The sequence below is a fragment of the Vespa velutina genome, chromosome 4 (genome assembly GCF_912470025.1).
Source record: "Vespa velutina chromosome 4, iVesVel2.1, whole genome shotgun sequence".
NCBI lineage: Eukaryota > Metazoa > Arthropoda > Insecta > Hymenoptera > Vespidae > Vespa > Vespa velutina.
The window spans coordinates 1,992,693-2,016,423 of NC_062191.1; the positions used below are offsets into that span (position 1 = coordinate 1,992,693).

The 23,731-nt window shown below is 34.5% G+C and overlaps 1 protein-coding gene and 1 long non-coding RNA gene across 29 annotated transcripts in view; one reads left to right on the plus strand and one right to left on the minus strand.

The window, feature by feature from the left end:
- LOC124948702 overlaps nt 1-13,312 on the minus strand; it is a 34,346-nt gene extending 21,034 nt beyond the window's left edge. The window contains exons 1-2 of the long non-coding RNA XR_007100805.1: nt 13,173-13,312; nt 12,797-13,070 (exon numbers count right to left, since the gene is read on the minus strand). This is a non-coding gene — a long non-coding RNA (uncharacterized LOC124948702). The remainder of the gene's footprint in view (nt 1-12,796; nt 13,071-13,172) is intronic.
- Nucleotides 1-23,731, plus strand: part of LOC124948700 (zinc finger homeobox protein 3) — a 402,750-nt gene that overhangs the window by 371,298 nt on the left and 7,721 nt on the right. The gene's annotated exons all lie outside the window — the stretch shown is intronic.

The window sequence follows — 23,731 nt, forward strand, 5'->3', positions numbered from 1 at the left end:
CTTTTTCGAGAAAAGCACGCGTTAGTAGGAATGGTACAATAGAGTTCGACGTTATCGACTAAACAACATCGTGGTGGCATCGTGGTTCGAAAAAGACACCAGCGTGAAAACGAGGATCGAACGAGGTTCGTTTCCTTCATCTTTTTATCTTCTTTATCCCCCTCCCCCGTTCCCCTTGCTCCTTCCCTTTCCTTTCAGCCACCCACCCACCCACCTTTCTACCTACCTACCTACCTACCTACCTACCTACCTACCTACCTACCTACCTACCTACCTACCTACCTACCTACCTACCTATCTACCTACCTATCTACCTACCTACCCCTCACCTAACCATCCCTTCCTTCTACTTTCTCGGTCTATCTCTTTTCTTTCTTACTATCCTTCTTTATATACTTTTTCTTGGACGATCAACGTACGTCAGATAGCTCGTGACTAGCGCGAACAACCCGAAATGTCACGGAGAGGCACGACGACTACGACTAAGACTACGACTACGACTATGACTACGACTACGACTAAGATTACGACGTTTTGTATGGATCGTATTTTAATAGAATATACCGAATAAGGTCGATCGCGATAATTGCTTGCACGATCCACGAGTACCGGCCTGTCTCTGCCGTTTATCAGCGATTTATTTCTTTATCCTCCTCCTCTACCTCCTCCTTCTATTTTTCCTCTTTCTTCTCCTCCTTACCCCTCTTTAGACATCCTATTTCTTCCTTGAATGACGTCCTGTCTCTTTCAATCGATTCTTTCTAAACGACTATCATTAACGATAATATTTCCTTTTCATTGTATTTATGTATAGATATTGGATGATCTTGATTGAGAAAGAAATATCTAATCGTGTCTGATCAATTTTAATTTGATTTTCGTTTATTTTTATCGAAATTTCTTTTTATCGATTTATTCGAATAATTGTTATGCGCATTCTTTCGGAAACGATATCATTGACGATAATGTTCTCCTTTTTTCTTTTCTTTATTCTTTTTTTTTTCTTTTTTTTTCTAATGTTAAACGATTTCGGCTCGAAAGAAAGAATATCAAATCTATTTGCAACACCCTTATCCTCGCTCTTCGCCCTCGCTTGCATATCTTAGATAATTTTTGTAATTTTACTTTTGTTTACTTTTCAGAAATTATTCTCTAATTATAGATATATTTATGGATATCATTTTATATGCATAGAAAAAAAGAAAAAAAGATCACGATCTCTCTAATCTTATATTTGTTATTTTTGTTATTATACATTATACTTGTTTATTTTCGTTGTATAAAAAATTAGAAAAAAAAATAATGATAATAATAATAATAATAATAATAATAAAATCCATACAAGCAACGCGATTAATAATTTTCTAAATCATAATGAATATTTTTGATATTTCGAATATGAATTTTACAATTGGATGATATTATTTTTCGATGAAACATTTAAAAATAATCCTCTTAATCGATATCTATCTCTATATGGGTACTATCTATACCATATACATATCCATGTTTACACACACACACACACACACACACACACACACATATATATATATATAGGGAAATATGGTGGACTCTATAACACTGGCTTAAAGCGTTATGCAATGTCGGTCGGTAGATGCGAAGCAAATAGAGGAGGGCGAGCAACGTTGCGTCGTCGTCAGGGCGAATGACCGTCGTTCAATGTACTTTAACCAAGGTCAGGGGTCATACCTGACCCTGCCACTCTCTTCGACCCCCATCGGAGAAAGTCCCTAATGATCCCTCGTGACATAAAGCTATTTTTTTCGTTGCCTCCTACATCGGTTGCTCCTGCCGCGTGACGATTCGCACGCGCATCTACGATAGTCGAGGAATAAAAAAAGAAAAAGAAAAAGAAAAAGAAAAAGAAGAAAAAAAAAGAAAAACAAGAAAAAGAAAAAAAGAAAAGAAAGAGAAAAATAATGCAGAAAAAGAAAAAAGAAAAAGAAATTAAAGTAGGGAGAGAAAAAAGATCAATCCGGGGGTTCGATGTATGTATATATAGTATATATATATGTAGTATATAAGGGTAATATATGTTCACGTAAAACTTTCGGGTAAAAGAATAATTTCACTACCTCCCTCTCTCTCTCTCGCTCTCTCTCTCTCTCTCTCTCTTTTTCTCTCTCTTTTTCTAAACTTTAAATATCGAATACGGAAAGAGTGCGTGCAACCCCTTTTCCCCCAAATAAAAAGTGCCACAATGATGATCGTTCTTGATTATGCGAGAACAATAACAATATTTCGGTCTAAAGAATAAGCTCCTTTTCTTTTAAAAGATTCCTTGGTAATATAAAAGTCGATAAGACATAACCCGAGAGAGAATATTCCCCCTCCCCCTCCCCCTTCCTCCCCCTACCCATTGCCCCTCCTCATAGCCGGATGGAAAAGACGAACGATAGGAGTAAATTGATATTATTTTCTGTCATTATGTAAATCGGGAATAAACACTGGGCTGTAGTATGCCTATTAAGTGTTAGAGGGATTTAATATCAATTGTAATTAGTTCTTTTTCTTTTCCTTTTTTCTTTTTTTTTTTTTTTTTTCTTTTTTCCCTTTAGAAACTACCCCTACGGGTTGTCCTTTTCTTTTTTTTTTTTTAATATACACATACACACATATATATATATATATATATATGTATATATATGTACATTTTTTTGTAATGTTTTTTTTCGAAGTGTGAAAGAAAAAATCCAAAGAAAATGTCGTCGTACTTGAAAATCTTGAAATAACATTCGATTTGATCTGTTTCTTTCTTTTCCTTTTTTCTTTTTTTTTTTTTTTTCTTCTTTAATAATTCGATCTGTCGATGTTATAAGAAGAAAAAAATAGATAAATAAATAAATAAATAAATAAATAAATAAATAAATATATAAAATTTTTAAATATCAATCGAATCATCGAAAGTATAATATTCATTACGATACATTCGTAGGGTGATGATTAAAAAAAAGGGAGTGGGAGTTGGAGGGTGAGGAGGCGTATTATAATTTCATTGGAAATTATTTTTTAACGAGATCGAAAATTTTTTGAAAATTTCGCCTTGTCCTTTTATTTCTTTATCTCTTTATTTCCTTTCTTTTTAACTTAATAATTATTCTCTCGACATGATAAAAAAAGAAGTGAGGAAAGAGGGAGGGGAGGGAAGAAAAGGGACAAGAAAAAAAAAAAAAAAGAGGAAAGATAAAAGAAAAAAAATTAATTAAGTCGTCAGTCTTAAGTAACAATCCATAATGTTCTTTGTCATGGACAAACGGGTAAAATTACGATGAAGGAAGCTTTGTTCTCGATGGCATGTATATCTCGTGAAGCCAAGAACGACTTAGGAAAGAGGACGCGAAATGAGAAAGAGGAACAACGTAGATGACTTGGCGAGCATTGGTCAGGTAATAATCGTTAATATATTCCACGACGAAGAAACGTTCGTGGCGTTCGAGCTGACGTTCGAAACCGCAGACAGGTATGGACAATGACGATGACGATGACGACGACGACTACAACTACGACTACTACGATGATCACAACGATAAAACTTTCATACGTTCTAGCCATCGAGAAACGAATGATTGCATGTCGTACTACGGGACATAGTCATTTCAAAAAAAAAAAAGAAAAAAAAAAAAAAAAAAAAAAAAAAAAAAAAGGAAAAAAAAGAAAAAGAAAAAAGTCGAATAATATGTTATAAAAACAAAAAGAGAGAGAAAGAGAGTGAGAGAGAGAGAGAGAAAAGAAAAGAAAAAATAACGTGAAAACTTTCTACGATAGTCGTCATTGTACCCTCTTCTCTTTCGAACTGTCATCGATCTCGGTTATTCAACCATCTAGTCGAGTCCAGTTCAATTCAGTCTAGTCAGTTCAGTCAGTCAACCCCTGATTTGAAAAAGAAAATGTTATTATAGGACTCGCTCGATAAAGTTTAGTGAAACTAAACGCATTATATATACGTAAAGAAACTATCGAAGGAAATAATTCGTTAGAGAAATCGAATGGGGAAATATCGTGAGAAACGAAATCGAAAGGAGGGAAGTTACAATCTTAGTAGATATTTATATTTGTACAAAAAAAAAAAAAAGGAAAAGAAATATATATATATATATATATATATATATATATTTATATTTATATATATTGATAGATATATATTATACGTATTGTACGTATATGGGAAAAGCTTATTTAATGTTTCAAGATAGACTAAGTATCGGGTATAATTTATTCTCTCTTATGAAACTTTATTATTATTATTATTATTTTTTATTATTATTATTATTATTATTATTATTATTATTATTATTATTATTATTATTTGTGAAAAATATTTGACTTAAATAATAAGCAATGTCGGAAGTTCGAAGATAAAAATAATTCTAGTGTTGTTCATTTGTATATAGAATACTACGTGGATTTCTTTGAATTTTTTTTTTTTCTATTTTGTTTTTTTTTTTTTTTTTTTTTTTTTTTTTTTTTTACTGAAACAATACTAATAACGAGATATAAAATATAAATAATAAAGATATAAAAAGATAGAAAAGAAAATTTCTTTATATTGTTATTTATTTCTTTAATATGTAATATCATTGAAAAATTTCGAATACGTTCTAGTTATCGGACGAATCAATACATTGACATAACAGACAAGATTTAGGCTTTAAGATCGATTTATAGTTGAAGGGGGGAGAGGGGGAAATCAGGTCATAGGATAACATTGAACTATCGGTTGTTTTGTTTGAGTCTGTTGTAGTAGGCGAGACGAGGTCGTGCCGAGAAAAAAGAAAAAAAAAGAAAAAGGAAACAAAAAGAAAAAGAAACAGAAAGGAAGAGAAAGAAAGAAAGAAAGAAAGAAAAGAATGAAAAAAAGAATGGTCACCCTAAAACGAAAACCCTGGCACCCCCTTACCAAATGGATTTTTTCATCCCACGAGGAAGAGGAAACTCGTCCCTCGACTCTCGTCTCTTGCCTATCGTGCATGGTTATTAACGAAAAAAAAAAAAAAAAAGAAAGAAAGAAAAAAAGAAAAAAAAGACGAGAAAAAGGGCAGGCATTAATAGCATCCCTTCCGTCGCGGTGCCATAAATATAAAAACATCCCCTTAGTTATATCGGATACCCTTCGCACGTAACACGTTCTAACCCGTGGTAAACGCGATTCGAAACCGACATATGGACTTACCGGTTGGAACTTATGTAGCGCTTGTTAACGACACGACAAGAGATTAAGAAATAAAGAATATAGTTCATTGGAAATATTTATCTCTATAATAATTCGATCGTTTAAAATAGTTTGTGAGGTAAATGTAAAAAAAAAAAAAAGAAAAAGTATTACAAATTAAATATGTTGATTATTAACTGTCCCATTGGAAATATTTATCTCATAATTCCATTGGTTAAAATTGTTCGTAGGTTAAATGTAAAAAAAGAAAAAAAGAAAAAAGAAGAAAAAAATTAAAATTAAATGTATAAATAATATTATAGATTAGTAGGTCAAAAAAAAAAAAAAAAAAAAGAAATATATAATAATTCAATACAAATTTTTATTTTCCTTGTGTTTTTTCTTTCTTTTTTTTTCTTTTTTTTTTTTTTTTTTTTTTTTAATCCGAAAGTTCATAGATCAAAGAGGAAGAGAATAATGAATCGATGCTTAAACTGAAAATCGTTTAAATAGATCAATAGTGTGGATTTGTCAAAAAAAAAAAAAAGAATTATAATAATAATAAATTTCTAATATAAGGCGAACATAGAAGATTTCTATTTCTTTTTTTTTTCTCTTTTATCTGAATGTTCGTAAATCGAAGAAATATAACGAATTAATTGACGCTTAATTCGATGACTATAATTTAGTCGAATATATATTTTAGTTAAATACATAGGTATGTCGTTCCGTATAAGAGAGAGAGAGAGAAAGAGAGAGAGATAAAAAAAAAGAAAAAAAAAGAATTACAAAAAAATTAAATAGATTTCTAATATAATATTACTTCTAATATAATTTTATCCTTAGCCATTGTAACATTAATTAACAGATACATAATACTTCATGTCTATTTCATAATAATATTTAAAAAAAAAAAAAAAAAAATAAAAAAAGAAAAAAGATGTCCAAATCTTTCTTTTAAAATTTTCGAAAATGCTCGTGTAAAAGATTAAAAAAAAAAAAAAAAGAAGGAAAAAGGAAAGAAAGAAAGAAAGAAAGAAAGAAAGAAAGAAAAAAAATCCTAGCTCAAAAACGATCTCTTCGAGTGAGTATATCGAAAGGATCGAAGGGTGAAAGCGGGAGCCCTTCTACTTACTTACCGTCCGTTGCCAGGGGTGATAATAAAAAATAAGCAAGATATACAACGCAACGCGAGTAAGGCAATGCCTTCAGGGGTATAACTCGACTAATGTACCCCGTCGAAATCCATTCTGCAGGCGTCTTCCTTTTCTTATTTAGTTCGAACCATCGCACTCTTTCTACCCTTACAAAACCCCCTCATCTTTTTCATATAGATATACATATATACATACATACACATATATATATACATATATATATATATATATATATATATATAAATGCGTGTGTATGTACACAGAACGCATCTCTCTAGGGAAAACGATCTTATTCGTAAGCATTTCGTTATACAAACTTCGTTATTATAAATCTAGATATACCAACATAATTTATAAATTCTCATGAGAATATAAAATTAAATAAGACAGAAAAGTATGATGAATATTAAAATTTAAGATGGATAAATTATATATTGAACAAATAAAAAGAGAAATATATATATATGTGTGTGTGTGTGTGTGTGTGTGTGTGTGTGTGTATGTGTGTTTATTTGAAATTTGTTGGAAAGAGAATAGTCGTACTTCGATAAAAGTATTCGACATTAATTATTATCCTTGGAGTTTTTGCAAGAGAAAGAGAAATGAAAGATAGATAGATAAAATAAAATAAAAAAAAAAAGGAAGAAAGAAAGAAAGAAAGAAAGAAAGAAAAAAAGAAGACAGAGAAAAGGATGAAAGGGAGATTGTGGTGGTTGGTAAGACATACACAAAGGGAAAGGGAAAAAAAAAGAGAAAGAAAGAGAGAGAGAGAGAGAGAGAGAGGGAGACAGTGAAAGGAAAAGAAAAAGAAAAAGAAAAAGGAAGAAGAGCTCGCCATGGAGTCATAAACGTGAGTTATGTCAGCAGTTAGATAGTTGAATCTCAGTATTCCGTGGCGCGCTTTTGCTCCGTTAATATCTTCATTACTAAATCATCCCCGCCTTCCAACGCATTCTCCTCTTTCTCTTCTTCCTCCTTCTCCTCGTTCGTTCGTTCGTTCGTTCGTTCGTTCGTTCGTTCGTTCGTTCACTTGGTTACTTGCTTGGTTGCTTCTTACGAAATTGCATTACATTGGCGCCAGTTTCTAACTTTGAAGAGAGTCCAACCCTTTATCAACAACCAACAAAATCATTTTCATCTATGGCACATTTTTTTGAACTTTTATATATACTAAAACTCCTCTATTATCCACCCTAAGACCGAACCGGATTTCTACACGAGATTTCACTTTAAATTTCTTTTCCATTAAATTGAAATACACGACGAGTAATACATCTAGCCAAGCTTACGAATAACGATTATTTATATATATATATATATATAGTGTATCAAACATTTTCTTATTTTGCATTTACACATCCTGTTTATATACGTGTATACATGTGTGTGTGTGTGTGTGTGTGTGTATACGCATGTACACACTTTAATGCAATAGAGGAAAATTTCTTTTTTAAAGCCATTCAAAATTTTTTAATAATCGTATAAAATTGAGACGATGATTTTTTTTTTTTTTTTTTTTTTTTTTTTTATGACCTCGATATAAAATATACGAATTCATTGAAATTAATCGAGTACTATATGTCTGAATTTTATTTTTTATATTTCGAATTAATTAAAATCATATTGACTGATATACACGTATATCGTATATATATCGATATTATATTGTATTGATAATTTATATTATTTTATAATTCTTTTTCTTTTCTTTTCTTTTCTTTTTAAATTTCAATTCGATCGATTGATATTATATAATAATTAAATGTAAGATCAATTACGACAATACGTTTTATTTGTTTATTTCTTTTTTCTTCTTCTTCTTCATCTTCTTCTTTTGTTCTTCTTTCACATTCCAAAATAAATTTCTATTATTAAATTAAAAACAATACTCTCTTGTAAATAAACGAGAACGATCGATGATAATTATTATCATTGTCAATAGATAACAAATGGATTAAGAATTTGTAATTAAAATTTCTATGATATTGTAAAAACTGACGTAGGTCATGACACAAATCAAACAATGATTAGAATCGACAAAATCGCGATCGTAATCTGGATGATATTCGCGTACTCGTTGAACTCAAGAAAGGGAATCCCAGAAGAGAGTAAGCAATGAATTCGAATCGCGAGGACACACCAAAGAGAGAGTAAGATATATATATATATATATATATATATATCTCTTTCTCTCTCTCTCTTTCTCTTTCTCTCTATCTATCTATCTCTTCCATGGCGAGCTACCGTTGCGAATGCGCTTTCTACCAGGAATTAAAGCACCAACCTTAAATTAAACCGTTCGTACGGACGGGTCGTAAGGCCTGACACTCGCGATAATTCACGTCGACCCACGTTGACGGTTGAGCCGTGTCGCATACAAATGGCGAAAATTCGTATGGTCGTTACCTTCTATGCAAAACGAATGAACGAACGAACGAACGAACGAACGAACGAACGAACGAACGAACGAACGAACGAGTAAAAGAATTAAAAAAGTACAAAGTAAGGGTAGACAGTAAAGACACAGAGACAAAGAGACAAAATGTCAGACAGAGAGATAGAGAAAGAGACAGAAAGGCAGAGATTAAAACGAAACGTTGACATTAACAAAAAAGATAATGATTTTTTGATTCACCATATAAAAAATATAAATCTTCAATTAATTAACAATCAATGACATAAAAATATTTTAATCCCTTAATGTGATCGAGAATCAATTTGGAGTGATTGATCAAGAAAAAAAAAAAAAATAAGGAAGGAAAAAGGAAGGAAAAAAAAAGAAAGAAAAGTAAAAGAAAAAAAGAAGAAGAAGAAGAAGAAGAAGAATACCAAAAAAAAAAAGAAAATTGCTCCTTTTTAACTCTTCGAGGAAATTAAAAAATATGAATAAACAGTATATATATATATGAATTTTTAATGGATCGAAAAGAAGAAGAAGAAGAAGAAGAAGAAAAAAATTGTTATCTAATTATAATATTATAAAAAGACATTTCGATTTTGTTGTTCGATAAACAAAGTGCAACGTTGTACAATCAAGAAATGTAAGAAGAACGGAGAAGAAATAGAGGAGGAGAAGGAAGAGAAAGAAGAAGAAGAAGAGGAGAAGGAGGAGGAGGAGGAAGAGGTTGGTGAACACATAGGCAGCACACCAAAAATGTACTTCGACGCATTCCCTTTTCTCGCGGCGTGATAATCTTTTCGTTCCGTGTCGAAAGACGGGACCCTCGGCCACTCTCCTCTTTCTTATTTCATCGTGCAAACAATGTAAAATCGACGTACAACTACCGTGCAGCCGTAACGCTCCTCTGGGAATCTTCGTATGGCAATTAGAGATGCTGCCGGTACTTTTTTGCCTTCGCTCTCATCTCTCAGTACACTATACATATATATATATATATATATATATATATATATATATATATATACAATCTATGTATATATATATGTATATATATATGAATATATATATATATATATATATATATATATATTGGGAAAGAAAGAATGAAAGAAAGAATGTACCACAGAGATAATTGTACGTTACCTGCTCACCCATTATCAACGCTTCATTCTCTCATCCCCCTTACGAGTTCACCGATTCGACAGACTTTACCGACTTTATCTTTCAAACGAAAATATACGATCTTAAAATGGGATACGCAAACAACTTTCGCGGGATTTTATAAGTGAGATAATACCATGAACTGAAGAAAGAAAAAAAGAAAAAGAGAGAGAGAGATAGCGAGAGAGATAGAGAAAGAGAGAGAGAGAGAGAAATGTTGTAATAAAGATGATTAACAGAAATAAGGAAAAAAACAGAGGGAGAGAGAGAGAGAGAGAGAGAGAGAGAAAGAAAGGAAAAAAAAAGAAGCACGAAAAAAAAACGAACGGGAGGAAATATCGTTTGTCTTTGTAAAAAAAAAAAAAAAAAAGAAAGAAAAAAAAAGAAAAGAAAAAAAAGTAGAAAAGAAAAACAAAGAAAAAGAAAGTACAGAAAGCTTTGATATAACTTTTTAAATCTAACCATAAAGGATTTCCATGAACGGGACAATTAATTAATGCCAGGGCTCACTTTTAATTTGAGGGTGAGTAAAGCAAACGAGTTGGATGCTTGCAAACGAGCCAGTAGGGTTGAATCACCGATCCTAACACAACCTGTTGCTGATGAAACATTGAGAGAAAGGAAGGAAGGAAGGAAGGATGGAAGGGGATGCTTGGTATTTCACAGGGATGGAGAAACAGAAGGATAAGAGAATAAGGGAGGATTGGGGGTGGGGAAGGGGGGAGATAGTAACTACGGGTCCATGGATTCGTGGCGACTACCACGAATGGAGGAAGGGTGGTTTGAGGTGAGACTCATGATGCTGCGAGCTGGCAATTAAGCCATCAACCCCTAATGAATGAACTCGCTCGTTCGCTCTTCGACCCTAGCACTCTGACCTCCTCCCTCTCCCTCCTCTCCATTCTATCCTACCCCATCCTTTCTCCCATTAACTAACTAACCCCAGAGTTATTTGCATGTCTCGACGAAAGAGGGGTTGAATTTAACAGAGATTTTAACAGGCAGAGAGAGAGAGAGAGAGAGAGAGAGAGAGAGAGACAATTACCATTGGTTTTATGGTCAAGTACTTAAAAGATGTTTAAATCCTTTAATAACCTCAGATTTCGAGATTAATCGAAATATCTTTTCATATATTTTCCTTTTTTCCTTTTTTTTTTTTTTTTTTTTTTTTTTTTAATGCCATAAGAAATTATTCACCGATTGTATTAACTCGACAATTATTACTCGTTAATTATCCGATAAATTTTCATTACTAATCGATGTTTCCGAATAATTAAACTTCTACGAAGTCTTATACGATTGAACGAAGGACGGCTTTACGTAAGAGGACAAAGGAAGGATTTATGTCGTTTGAGGAAAAGAAAAAAAAAAAAAAAAAAGAAAAGAGAAGAAAAACAAAAAGAAAAAAAAAGAAAAAAAGAAAATATAATTTTCAATTAACAACGTGTAATGTAATAATATATATGTACCTATTGAAGATCATATATATATATATACACACACCTAGATCCACCTGGTCTAAATTCTATTATTCTTTTATTTATTTATTTATTATTATTATCCTTTTTTTTTTTTTTTTTTTTACAACATACGTTCGACCTATCGTCGGTCAAAAATAATCGACGATATCTCCCAATGATATCTTTTCTCGACCATTGCGAATTAGTTTTAGCGAAGAAACGTACGATACGAACGAACGAGGTCTCAGGATCGCGTGCCGAGGAACACTTTGTCCTCTCCTAACTCTTTATGCCTTATCCAGTTCTTAGCGCGGAAACGCTAATTCGTTGATTACCCTAATGACTGTCAGGAAGCCAGCGGGAAAGGAGAAAACCATGCGCAATGTTACCCCCCTTTCTCCCAAACCCCTCCATAATCCTCTTACATTTTATTCCTCTCTCTCCTCATCTATCCCCAATTTCAACCTGTGTCCTTTTCGCACTAACTTTATTTCTTTTATTTTTTCTTTTTCCTCTTCTTCCTTTTTTTTTTACATGTTGCATATGGTATATAATCAAATAATATATGCATATGTTATACATGGTATATACATATACACATATATATATATATATATATATATATATATATTTATATATTTTTCTTTTTCTCATCTTCGATATTATCCGCTTAACGTTACACGACTTTTGTTGATCTGAATTATATATATAATTATGTATATATATATATATATATATATATATATATAGAATTATATATATAATTATATATATATATATATATATACTACACTTTTTACGATACGATATAAAGATTCTCGAAAATCGTCAGGGTAAAAACGTAGACACATGGAGATCGTTACGTCGGATAAGCGAGTAAAGGCAGCTAAAATTAAACGTGCCCGATGTATAATGCCGTACGCGCGTCTCTGGTATCTAATTAAACTCAAGGTCCTGTTGTCGTAAACTCCAGACGGTTTGCCTCGCTAATTTGAATCATTAGAACGAAGATAAATCTTCGCGTTAGACCGGATAAGCCACCGTAAGAGATACGATACGAATAAATGTATCGGTGTACAATCAATTTTTCTCATCAATGAGAATTATTTTTTTTTTCTTTTTTTTTTTTTTTCTTCTTTCTTTAATACCCTCCAATACAACCCCTTTCCGTTTCCTCTCTCTCTTCTTCTTGGCCTCCATCAACATCTCCTACCTTCAATCTCATTTACATTGATTTAATAATTCGTCCTTTTTCCCCAAGCAATGTCTTTTATCTATGTGCTAACGTTAATCTAATTAATTATTTCTCGTAAATAAAACATACTTTTTTATATCGAAAGATTCAATATTATATATGTAGATATATATATATATATATGTTGAGAGAGAGAGAGAGAGAGAGAATATAATATATATTATAAAAAATCTTTAGATCGATACTCACGAAAGCTATTATATGTTTGTCGAGATAATCGTTAACTTCTTGTCGCAGCTAATGGCGCTCTCTTGATCTACGACGAATCTAATTGTGTTCACCAGACTCAATATCGATAAGGTTTCTTAATACTCGCAAAGACTTCTTATAGCCCACTTTTTTTTTTCCTTTTCTTTTGCTTTTCTTGTTCCTTTCTTTTTCTCTTCTTCTTCCTCTTCTTCTTCTTCTTCTTCTTCTTTACTCTCTCGTCCATCCAGCCTGTTCCTCTTACTTCACCCTATATCTTAAATATTAATTATTATAAATTAAAATGGTTTTGCTCGAGCGTAGCAAAAAGTTTTGTTTTAAATAACGATTGATCGAATATATTTTAGAAGTAACGTACGATAAATATTATCATTGGATTTATGTATTAGTTAAGGTACGCGGATGGCACGCGTCGTGAGATACGGTATACCGACGGCAATATTGTAGTAAATTCATTGTACCAACGCGACAGTAAATGCAACGATAAATTGCAGCTGCACTTGGTGACGCGATGCAATCGAGATAACGCCGACGTCCCTGGACGAGTCGACGTGCGTATGTATCTATGTATGTATGTATGTATGTATGTATGGATGGATGTATGTGCGTATGTATACGTATACTTTTGCCTCGCCTCATATCGAATATAATTATTAGTCGAAAGAAAGTAGAAACCAGACCAGGATTTTAATAATAATAATAATAATAATAATAATAATAATAATAATAATAATAATAATAATAATAATAATAATATTAATGATAATAATAATAATAATAATATCACTCGGGGAATAAATAAAAGAAAAATAAAAAAAGGAAAGAAAAGAATGAATCTTCAAAAAATTATTCAATTTCTTCGTTCGACAAAGAGAAAAAAAGAGAAAAAGAAAAAAAGAAGAAAAAGAAAATGGAGCCATTGTCGAGATTTCTTTTTTAACGTCAAAAATAAAATAAAAAAGAAGAGTTGTTATCGATTGTATTACAATGATGTGATCGATTGTATACAAGAGATGAATCGCTATTGTTACATAAATATTTTTTACGATAAAATCCTTCATTCGAGTTTCGTCGGAATGATTCGTTGAAATAATATATAAAAAAAAAAAAAAAAAAAAGAGAGAGAGAAAAGAAAAAAAAAGAAAAGAAAGAAAGAACAAATAATTATTATTATCGTCGATAAAAGGAAAAGAAAAAAAATTACGGGCGAATTCAATGAACAATACAATATTTATTTAAACAATATATCGTAATATAATATACTTAAAAGAAAAAAAAATTCTTTGATTGAAATCCCATTCTCGATATTGTTCATTGGGATAACAAAAAGAAAAAAGAAAAAATAGAGAGAGAGAGAGAGAGAGAGAGAAAATGAAAGAAGGAAAATTATTATCATTGGATAAGAGGACGAAAGTATCTTCACTATTCGTTTTATAAAATATTTTTAAGAGAAAATGTTTCATCGCAAAATAATAGTGAATTATTATTATCTCGCGAACGCGATTCGAAAGAAAACTCATATCGTTCAAAAGAAAGGAATGGAAAGGAATGGAAAGGAATGGAAAGGAAAGAAATGGAATGAAGATATGAAGATATTTCAGCGTCGACTTAAAGAAATTATTTCTTTTTCGTGGTGTTAAGAGAGATAGGATGAAAGTCGTAACAAAGCCGTCGGAGGATTAAGGTCGTTCATGCGTCTTAACTTATATACAATACTTACAATATATATATATATATATATATATATATATATATATATATATATATATATATATATATATATATATATACACGTGCATACGTAAATATATATATATATATATATAAAATCTGCCGATTAATCTTACTCGGTGTCCAGTCACGATGTTCGCTACGACGATTTGAAATTATACAATGTAACTACGTAGAGGCAAGTCGCGAAAGACGCGATAGGGTTTCTTAATCTCCCTTCGGGTAACAGTAATGCCCTACTTTTACACCCGAGTCCGTCTACTGCCCGTTACTAATTACTTTCATCACGTGCCACAACGAAGGTGAGAAAGGAATCGGCCAATCCGCGTACGGGCTTTAACAGATCGTCCGCGAGAATAGACGGAAAATGTCTCGGAGGCCAACGAGGAAGACCCTCTTGTGCGTTGGGACGTGTACTTTCAACCCTCCATACTACGTACGTACGTGTACGTACGTTCGTTCGTTCGTTCGTTCGTTCGTTCGTTCGTTCATTCGTTTGCTTATTTGCTTGTTTGCTTTCTTACTCGAAAGACTCTGGCTTTCGTTTGCCATTGAAATGATTTTTTTCAACATTTATACATTTAATCATATTGATAAATATTGAACTTAGTGAAATTATTTTTCTTTCTTTCTTTCTTTCTTTCTTTTCTTTTTTCTTTCTCTTTTTTCTTTTTTTTTTCTTCTTCTTCTACATAAAATATCTCTTACGAGATATAATGATCCTTATTATACAATTAATTTTTGCACTGTCGATCGATCTAATATCTCGGTCTGATAATAAAATAATAATCCTCGTAATTTCTATCATATACATATACACACACACACATACACATACACGCATATATATATATATATATATAACAAAAATATATTTAATATAATAATATTAAATATTATATTATATTATATTGACGATAATATTATAAGTATTAAATGTTAACCCCCTCCTCCCACGATTCCCTATCTTCAACCCCCAAAGAGTAAAAGATAATAACGATGATACTGGCGATAATAAACGACGAAGTTCTTGGATATTAAAATCTTTCTACTCGAGTGAGATAGAGAGAGAGAGAGAGAGAGAGAGAGAGAGGGGAAGAGAGAGAGGGAGATAGAAAGAAGAAGGGGAGAGAAGATCTCAAGAGTGTTTTCAACCCCTACCCCCATCCCCGTTAGACATTGGAAGTGATGCTTCTGGTATTGTTTGCGGGATCCGCTTGAATCCTTCTAATTAGAAAATTCTCGAGGTTACCCTGCTTTTCTTCAGCGCGTGCCTTCTCCATCTTCTTTTTATTCTCTTATTCTTCTGCTTCTCCTTTTTTCTTCCTCTTTTTGTTTTCGTTTTTTTTTTGTTTCTTCCTCCTCCTCCTCCTCCTCCTCTTCTTCTTCTTCTTCTTCTTCTTCTTCGGCGAACCTTTTTATATTATACGAGAGAACGTAACAAGGGCCGAGGGCGCCTCGGTAATTATTATTCAAATATTTTCCTTTGGCCGAGAGAGAGAAAGAGAGAGAGAGAGAGAGAGAGAGAAAGAAAGAGAAAGCCCACAGCATTAATATTTACAATCCTTATCCCAGGCCGTTCATTTTCTCTTTTTTTTTCTTCAACCCCTCTTCGAGGCCATTTCTTTCCTCTCTCTTTCTCTCTCTCTCTCTCTCTCTCTCTCTTTCTCTCTTTCTCTCTGTTTCTCATCCCTAACTCTTAGCAGAACAACCACAAGGAAAGAGTTCACCCGATAATAAAAAGGGATGCCTTCACCTTTCCACCAACAACCCTCCCCCAACTACCTAACCCTCTTCCCCATCTCCCACCCAGTTGCCCGTTTACATCCCTCTTTCCTTACTACACCAAAGTCAAATTAAGTCGGCTCTAATGATTATCAGCTGTGCTCTACTAAATTAGGACGAACCACTTGTTTGGATCTTTTTCCTAATAGAATTATTCATATCGTCTCTCCTTATATAGACGGTAGTTATAACGCATTTCCATTTCGTTCCTTTGTCTCTCAACTCGTCAAAATTGTAAATGTTATTCCTCTCGCTTCCTATTGATAATACTACCGTCACAATCACGCTTAATTATATCGAGAAGAAAAAAAAAAAAAAATATATATATATATATATATATATATATATTCCTCGATTTGAAAATTGTTATAGAACAATGGAAAAGTCAAGGTTCTTGAAAAGTTTTCATTTCAATTTCAATTTTTTACTTTATCGTATTATCCTGAAGAAAGAGAAAAGTGAAAGAAAAAGACAGAGAGAGAAAGAGTGAGAAAGAGAGAGAAAACGAAAAAAGAATGTATTTTCTTTTACAACTTTATTAATTTATTATTCGCGTCATTAAAAAAAAAAAAAAAAAAAAAAAAAAAAAAGTAGAAAAAAGATTTAGAAAGGGAAAGAGAGAGAGAGAGAGAGAGAGAGAGAGAGAGAGAGAGAGAAAAAGAATCAAGGAAATGTCAAAAGAAATAATTCGTATTTCTTCGAGAATACGAAAAGATTCAAAGGAAATGAAGAAAGAGTGAAAGAAAGAGAAAGAGAAAAAAAAAGAGAGAGAGAGAGAGAGAGAGAGAGAGAGAGAGTGATAGTAGAAGTACAAGCACGAAGTAAAAGTAAAAGAAAGAGAAAAAGAAGTAAAAGATACTCGTTGAAGTAGTATTATGTATGTATGTATGTATGTATGTACGTGTTGGCGCATGCATAAATGAGTAAAGCAGCTTCTACAGCGAAAAATTCGATTCTGGGTGCGTCTGATCTGCGTAACGAGGTCCGTTAAGAAAGAAAGAGAGACAGAGAGATATAGAAAAAAAGTGAGATAGTAGATTGAGACCCGTTAGAGACTGACTTTCTCTCTCTCTCTCTCTCTCTCTCTCTCTCTCTCTCTCTCTCTCCCTTTTTATAAGGAATCCTGCATCCCCTTTAGCTTCCTAACGATGTGCTAACAAAATACTACGAATACACGGATAAAGAAGCCAGCTTTGCCAGGCGTAAGCAGATCGAAAGGGAAAGGAAGGGAAAACCGTAGGGCTGAGGAAGGGTGGAATAATAAGAAACAAAAAAAAAAAAGAAAAGAAAAGAAAAGAAGAGAAGAGAAAAGAAAAGAAAGAAAGAAAAAAAGAAGAAGATGAAGATGAAGATGATGATGATGATGAGGAGGAGGAAGAGGAGGAGGATGATGAAGATGAAGAAACGAGGGGGGGGGAAAAAAAAGATAAAGGGATAGGAGAGGGGGAGAAAGAAAGCGTGGAAATATGAAGGATAGAAAGAGGAAAAAAGAAAACGAAAATAAAGCAACAAGATAGAAAGAGATGGGGAAAGAGAAGAGAATATTGTTTACCGAGGCATGGAGATATACGATAAAGTATTTTTTCCTTCTTCCTTCGTGGCCCTTCGCGCGAAAGCAACGGGTCCCTTAATTATCGAACTGACAATTATTTTTAACGACTAAGCAAATATCTTTAAAGGTTGCTAATCCTTCCTGTCGTTGTAAGACAACGTGACAATGGATTTTCCTTGCCCTCTTTTCGTTTCGATCTATCCTCCCACCACTCCTTACCCATCTATCCCTCTATCCTCACCCTCACTACCTCGCACTACCCTTCTTTCCCTTTTATATACTTTCTCTTCTTTGTAACCCTATCGAATCTGTACTCTCGTATTCAACTTCGTAAACTTTAATAAATCTGTTGGCCGATCAAAAAAAACATACACGTTCAATTATTTTTGTTTTTTAATGATCGCGAAGTGTTTTAATTGACGAGGAACACGAAAAAAAGAAGAAAGAAAGAAACAGAAGATATAGAAGATATAGTGTTTAAAAGATAAAGAAAGAGAGAGAGAGAGAAAGAGAGGGTGGGTGTATCAAAAAGAAAGAAAGAGAGAAGGAACTCGATATAGGATCGGTTTAGCTTCGTTTCTTACGTCCCTACGTTCTTCGCACGACCCGAATAGCGTGCACGTTAGGTCGTACAAATATAGGACGACCAAGTAAGTTCCCCTCTTACGATTTAACAGACCCTATTATTTAATCACGCCGTTCTTAATACGGCAGGCATCGTGCCGATGATGCTTCGTGTACGATCGTCTCCGAAATCGATCTTGTCGTCGTCGTCGTCGTCGTCGTCATCGTCGTCGTTGTCTTTGTCGTCTTCACGAGAACAAATCACAATTTCTCTCTCTCTCTCTCTCTCTCTCTCTCTATATATATATATATATATATATATATATATATATATATATGTATATATACATACACATATACGTATCTATTTCTTGATGGAAAAAGTCATAGAGCAAGAAAAAAGAAAAAAAGAGAGTGAAAAAGGAAAAAAAGAAGAAAAAAAAAGGGGGAAGAGGAGGGAATCACGCGAACCGATTCCACTCCCACTTTCAATGTCCATTACCCCATGGTAATCGTCTAATAATTGAACTAAGGTAATTACCGCGCGACAGGCGACTTCCCACGTCCGGCGCACCTCGCTCATTAAATCGTGGCTTAATGATAGCCACGATTGACCGTACCCTCTCTCTCTTCCCCTCATCCCTCTTTTACGGTCCATATATACACATTCTCTCTCTCTCTCTCTCTCTCTCTCTCTCTCTTTCTCTCTCTCTCTCTCTCTGTCTCTCTTTATCCTTCTCTCTTTTCCTTTCTTTCTTTTCTCGTACGATCTATACATACACAACGAAGCCAACATAGCATACGTAATCATAACGCTCATGGCGATTTGGTTAATCCTCTTTCATTATTTATCACGCACGGAGAACACGAATTTATCGTTCGACGCTTAAACCATTTCTATCTTTATCTCTCTCTCTCTCTCTCTCTCTCTTTTCTAATGTGTTGTTTGCCGTAACTACTAGCTCGTAGCCTTAACCCATTTGCTCGATCGCGTATCGATCTTGTTAAGAGAGTTGCTATGTGATCAACATCGAACTGATCGTTTTTGCATCTTAAATAGACGAAGATATGGAGAAGATATATATATATATATATATATATATATATTTATAAAGAGAGAGAGAGAGAGAGAGAGAGAGAGAGAGAGAGTGAGAAAAGTATCGTAGCATTGGAAAGATCGAAACGACATCAATCCGCCCCTGACTTTGATATTTTCAACAGAGAAAAAGAGAGAGAAAGAGAGAGAAAGAAACAGCGAGAAAGAGAGAGATGGTACCCTTCGAACTCGGTGCCGGGCTCTCCACCGTGGCTCTGCATTTAAATAATTAAAGATCCGACGGGACGGATGAACGCACGGACTCGTCGTATTAATGGGATAATCGAGCGTTCAACGTCGAGCTGTTGAGGGAGAGAGAAAGAGAGAGAGAGAGAGAGAGAGAGAGAGAGAGAAAGAGTGAGTGAGAGAGGAGAGAGGACGATAAAGAGAGGAGGGGTTGAGAGAGAAAGAGAGAAAGAGAGAGAGAAAGAGGGAGAGAGAGAAAGAGAGACTTCGGTGGTGCTCGCTGACCGTGCCGGTGGTGGACGGGTGATAATGATTTTATAGTCAGCTGAACTACACAGGGGAGGGGGATGAGAGAGAGACAATTGACTCGATAATACGGGTCTTCCTGCCTGGCACCCGTTGATACCGACGGCGAATCAAGTGCGAACTCCCGAGACCAAGAGAGAAAGAGAGAGATAGGAAAAGAGAGAGAGAGAGAGAAAGAGAGAAAAGGAAAGAGCGAGAGAAGGACAAAGATAAATGTTCTCTTCGCTAATGACCCCGGTGTGTGTGTGCCTCTTTAGAGACGGCTCCTCAACTTAGGCTACCGGTCGAAGACCTTTATCTTTTTCTCTCTCTCTCTCTCTCTCTCTCTCTCTTGCACGCTCGCTCGTTCTTTTCTATTTCTCTCTCTCTCTCTCTCTCTCTCTCTTTTTTTCCTCTCGTTTCTTTCCTTCCTTCCTTCCTCTCGCTCTTTCTCGGAACGGTCGAGATACTCGGAGAAATCAGGTATATGACAGCAAACTCCACCTTCTGCCTCCCGGTTGCATCCTGCCGAGTTTTGCAGCCTCCGCGATGACGTTCCTCGTCAGAATCCAAAGAAAAAGACTGAGATAGAAAGAAGGAAAGAAAAAGAAAGAGAGAGAGAGAGAGAAGGAGAAAGACAGAGAGAAGATGGTCCTACCAAGATGGTCTTCACCATCAAGGGCCTTAACGATCCAAGAACTTCTCGTTCTTCTTTCCTCTCAACTAAGTTCCTATTCTCTTTGGCCCTTTTCCCAATTCGAAAGATCGAAAAGTCAAGAAGAATCATCGATGATCGAGAATAGTAATAACGTTACTTTACGTAGACACCATAGGTAATAATTTCGTACGTAGGATATTGCCATTTCCAATATAAAAGAGATACATAGACATCAGATTTTAAAGCTCGAGTTTATTGCTAACCAACCGTAATAAAGTCGGTCTTCGAACAGATCCAAAATGTTCCACGGTTAGTATCCTTCGATGGTCTTATGGAAGCGTATTACTGAAAAAAAAAAAAAAAAAAAGAAAAAGAAAAGAATAAAAAAATAAAAAAAAAAGAAAGAAAGAAAGATAAAGAAAAAAGGAGGGTTGAAGGAGTGACGGGGGATGGGGGATTTGGGGGAGGACTGGAATGGTGGAAACGTTTTTATATATTTGACATGTGGTACCAGGAGTTTCAGGAGGAATGACAAGTAAGATAGGAGACGACTACGATGAGACCTTTATTTATTATTCATCATTTTTCTCTCTCGATCGATTTAGGAATTAACAGTCGCAAGCACGTACCCTAAAACCTTAGATAAACTACTGCGTCTATCTCTACCTCTATCTCTTTCTCTTTCTCTCTTTCGGATTGCTCGTAAAGGAGGTGTTTGCTCAATCCTAACCCTCCTATGTTCGGGAAGTGTAAAAGAGAGAGAGAGAGAGAGAGAGAGAGAGAGAGAGAGAGAGAGAGAGAAAGATAGAAGCACAGGTGTTGAAGAGGCACCTGCCTCTTGCCAGTCATTCCGACGATGAGCTCACCGTATCTTCGAATCTGGGAAGTAAACGTTATTCGACGTCGAAGTGTTGTCTCTCTATTGTTACGACCAGACTCCTAAATTTCCTTATTTTATATGGCATCATTAGCTATAGCTAAGATAAAGCATGTATGTATGTATAGATATATATATATATATATTTTTTTTTTTTCTTTTTTTTTGTCAATTTCTCCTAGATAAATATTTTTTACTTTACGTTGAATTAATAATTTCATAATTGTTAAAGAACAAAGATACATGGAAAGATAATTGTCTTAGAATAAAAGAAATCACGTGTGTTCTCATTTAATTTTGATCATCCTCCTTTGAATTAAGACTAATCAGAATCTTCCTCTCTTCTCTCTCTCCCTCTCTCTCTCTCTCTCTCTCTCTTTGTTTCTTTCTTCTCCTATTAAAGCTCTCTATCAAGTTATTACGGTCCGTAAATATTGATAGCAAAAAAATTGATAGACGAAAGAAGTTGAGTGAATCTAGGTTGCGTGCGACCCTTTCTAACCTCCCTCCCTCCCCCTCTCTCTCCCTCTCTCTCTCTCTCTCAATCTATCTATCCATCTATTTATCTATCTATCTATCTATCTATCTATCTCTCTCTCTCTCTTTCTCTCTCTCTCTCTCTCTCTTTCTCTATCTCTTTCTCTATCTCTGTATTTCTTACTGTCTACGACGAGGTTGGGCGCAAAAATAGCCACGTAGGTATATGTCGATAATTAATTAACGGAATTTATCTATACGCCGTGCCGTTATCTTGTTCGATAAGCGTACCAACCGATTTCGTGGCCAGACCATGAGATAAGCCCGTCGTCAATTCGCTCGGCTGCCTCGTTCCGGTGGAAATTACGACTTCCTCGTGATCCTCGACACCCAAACGTTTTCCAAGTGAGCGGAGGAGGTCGACCGTCAGAAAAAGAAAGAGAGAGAGAGAGAGAGAGAGAGAGGGAGAGGGAGGGAGAAAGAAAGGAAAAGAAGAAGAGAAAAAGAATGAAAAAAAGAAAGAAAAAAAAAAAGGAAAAGAAGACGAGTCGAGCCCGTTGTGTCGAATGACCGTGTGCAGGTGACACACAGGACGGTCCAATCTAAATTTAGACTTTGATTAAAGCTCGAGGGCCAAGTCGTAAAACTTACGACTTTAGGAGAACGCCTGTGTAATGTCTCAGCCATGTTCGATTATATTCCATAATATATATATATATATATATATATATATATATATATATATATTTTTTTTTTTTTTTTTTTTTTTTATTTGTTTCCTTCATTACGATCAATCCATTAACAAATATTAAATCGAAAGATTAATCATTTTTCTATGAAAGAGAATATATTAATTTCTTCGTAGTGGGGGTAAGAGGAACATGGGAGGATAGGAAGGTTATATCGGTATAAATCTTTTCTAAAATAACCGTCCAGAGATCGTCCTTGAATCCGAATCCCACTTAAAAGAGAGCCCATTGATCTTAGCGAACAAGAGTGAAAAAGAGAGAGAGAGAGAGAGAGAGAGAGAAAGAGAAATAAACAGATAGATAGAAAGAGTCAGAATATAAGAAAGAGAGAAAAAGAGAGAAAAAGAGAGAGAGAGAGAGAGAGAGAGAGAAAGTAGCATTGGTGGTACAAACGAACGGACCAAGCTCTCGGACATCGGTCCGTTGACGTCTCAAGCGGGAGGGTCGGCCATCGGCGGAGATAACGAAATTAGCTCGGCCGCTAATTTATTTCCTAATTCTTGGACGAGACCGAGTGGAGGTGTGAAACAGTCATTCCGAGGCTCAGTGTGGTATCCACGATAACGGGTCTCGCTTAGGAATAAAAAGAGATAAAAGAAGGAAAGAAAAAAAAAAGGAAAGGAAAAGAAAGGAAGGAAAAAAAAGGGTGGGTGGGGGGAGGGGAAGTGAGAAGGATATGGAGAGGTTAAGGAAAGAAAAAGAGAGGATGAGAGAGAGAGAGAGAGAGAGAAGAATGAGGATTTCTCTCGAGGATGATCGTACGTAAAATAGAAAGAGAAAGAGAAAGAGAAAGAGAACGTGGGCATGGAGAAGGAGATAATGCGTCGAGGCAGGAATGCACGCCCACGTTCACAACGTGTTTTCCTACATTCGTACGGTGGTCACCACGTGAGAACGTGCTAGCGAGCGCGCACGTGGAATGCACCGTTCTGCATACTTTGCGTTACGTACTTATGG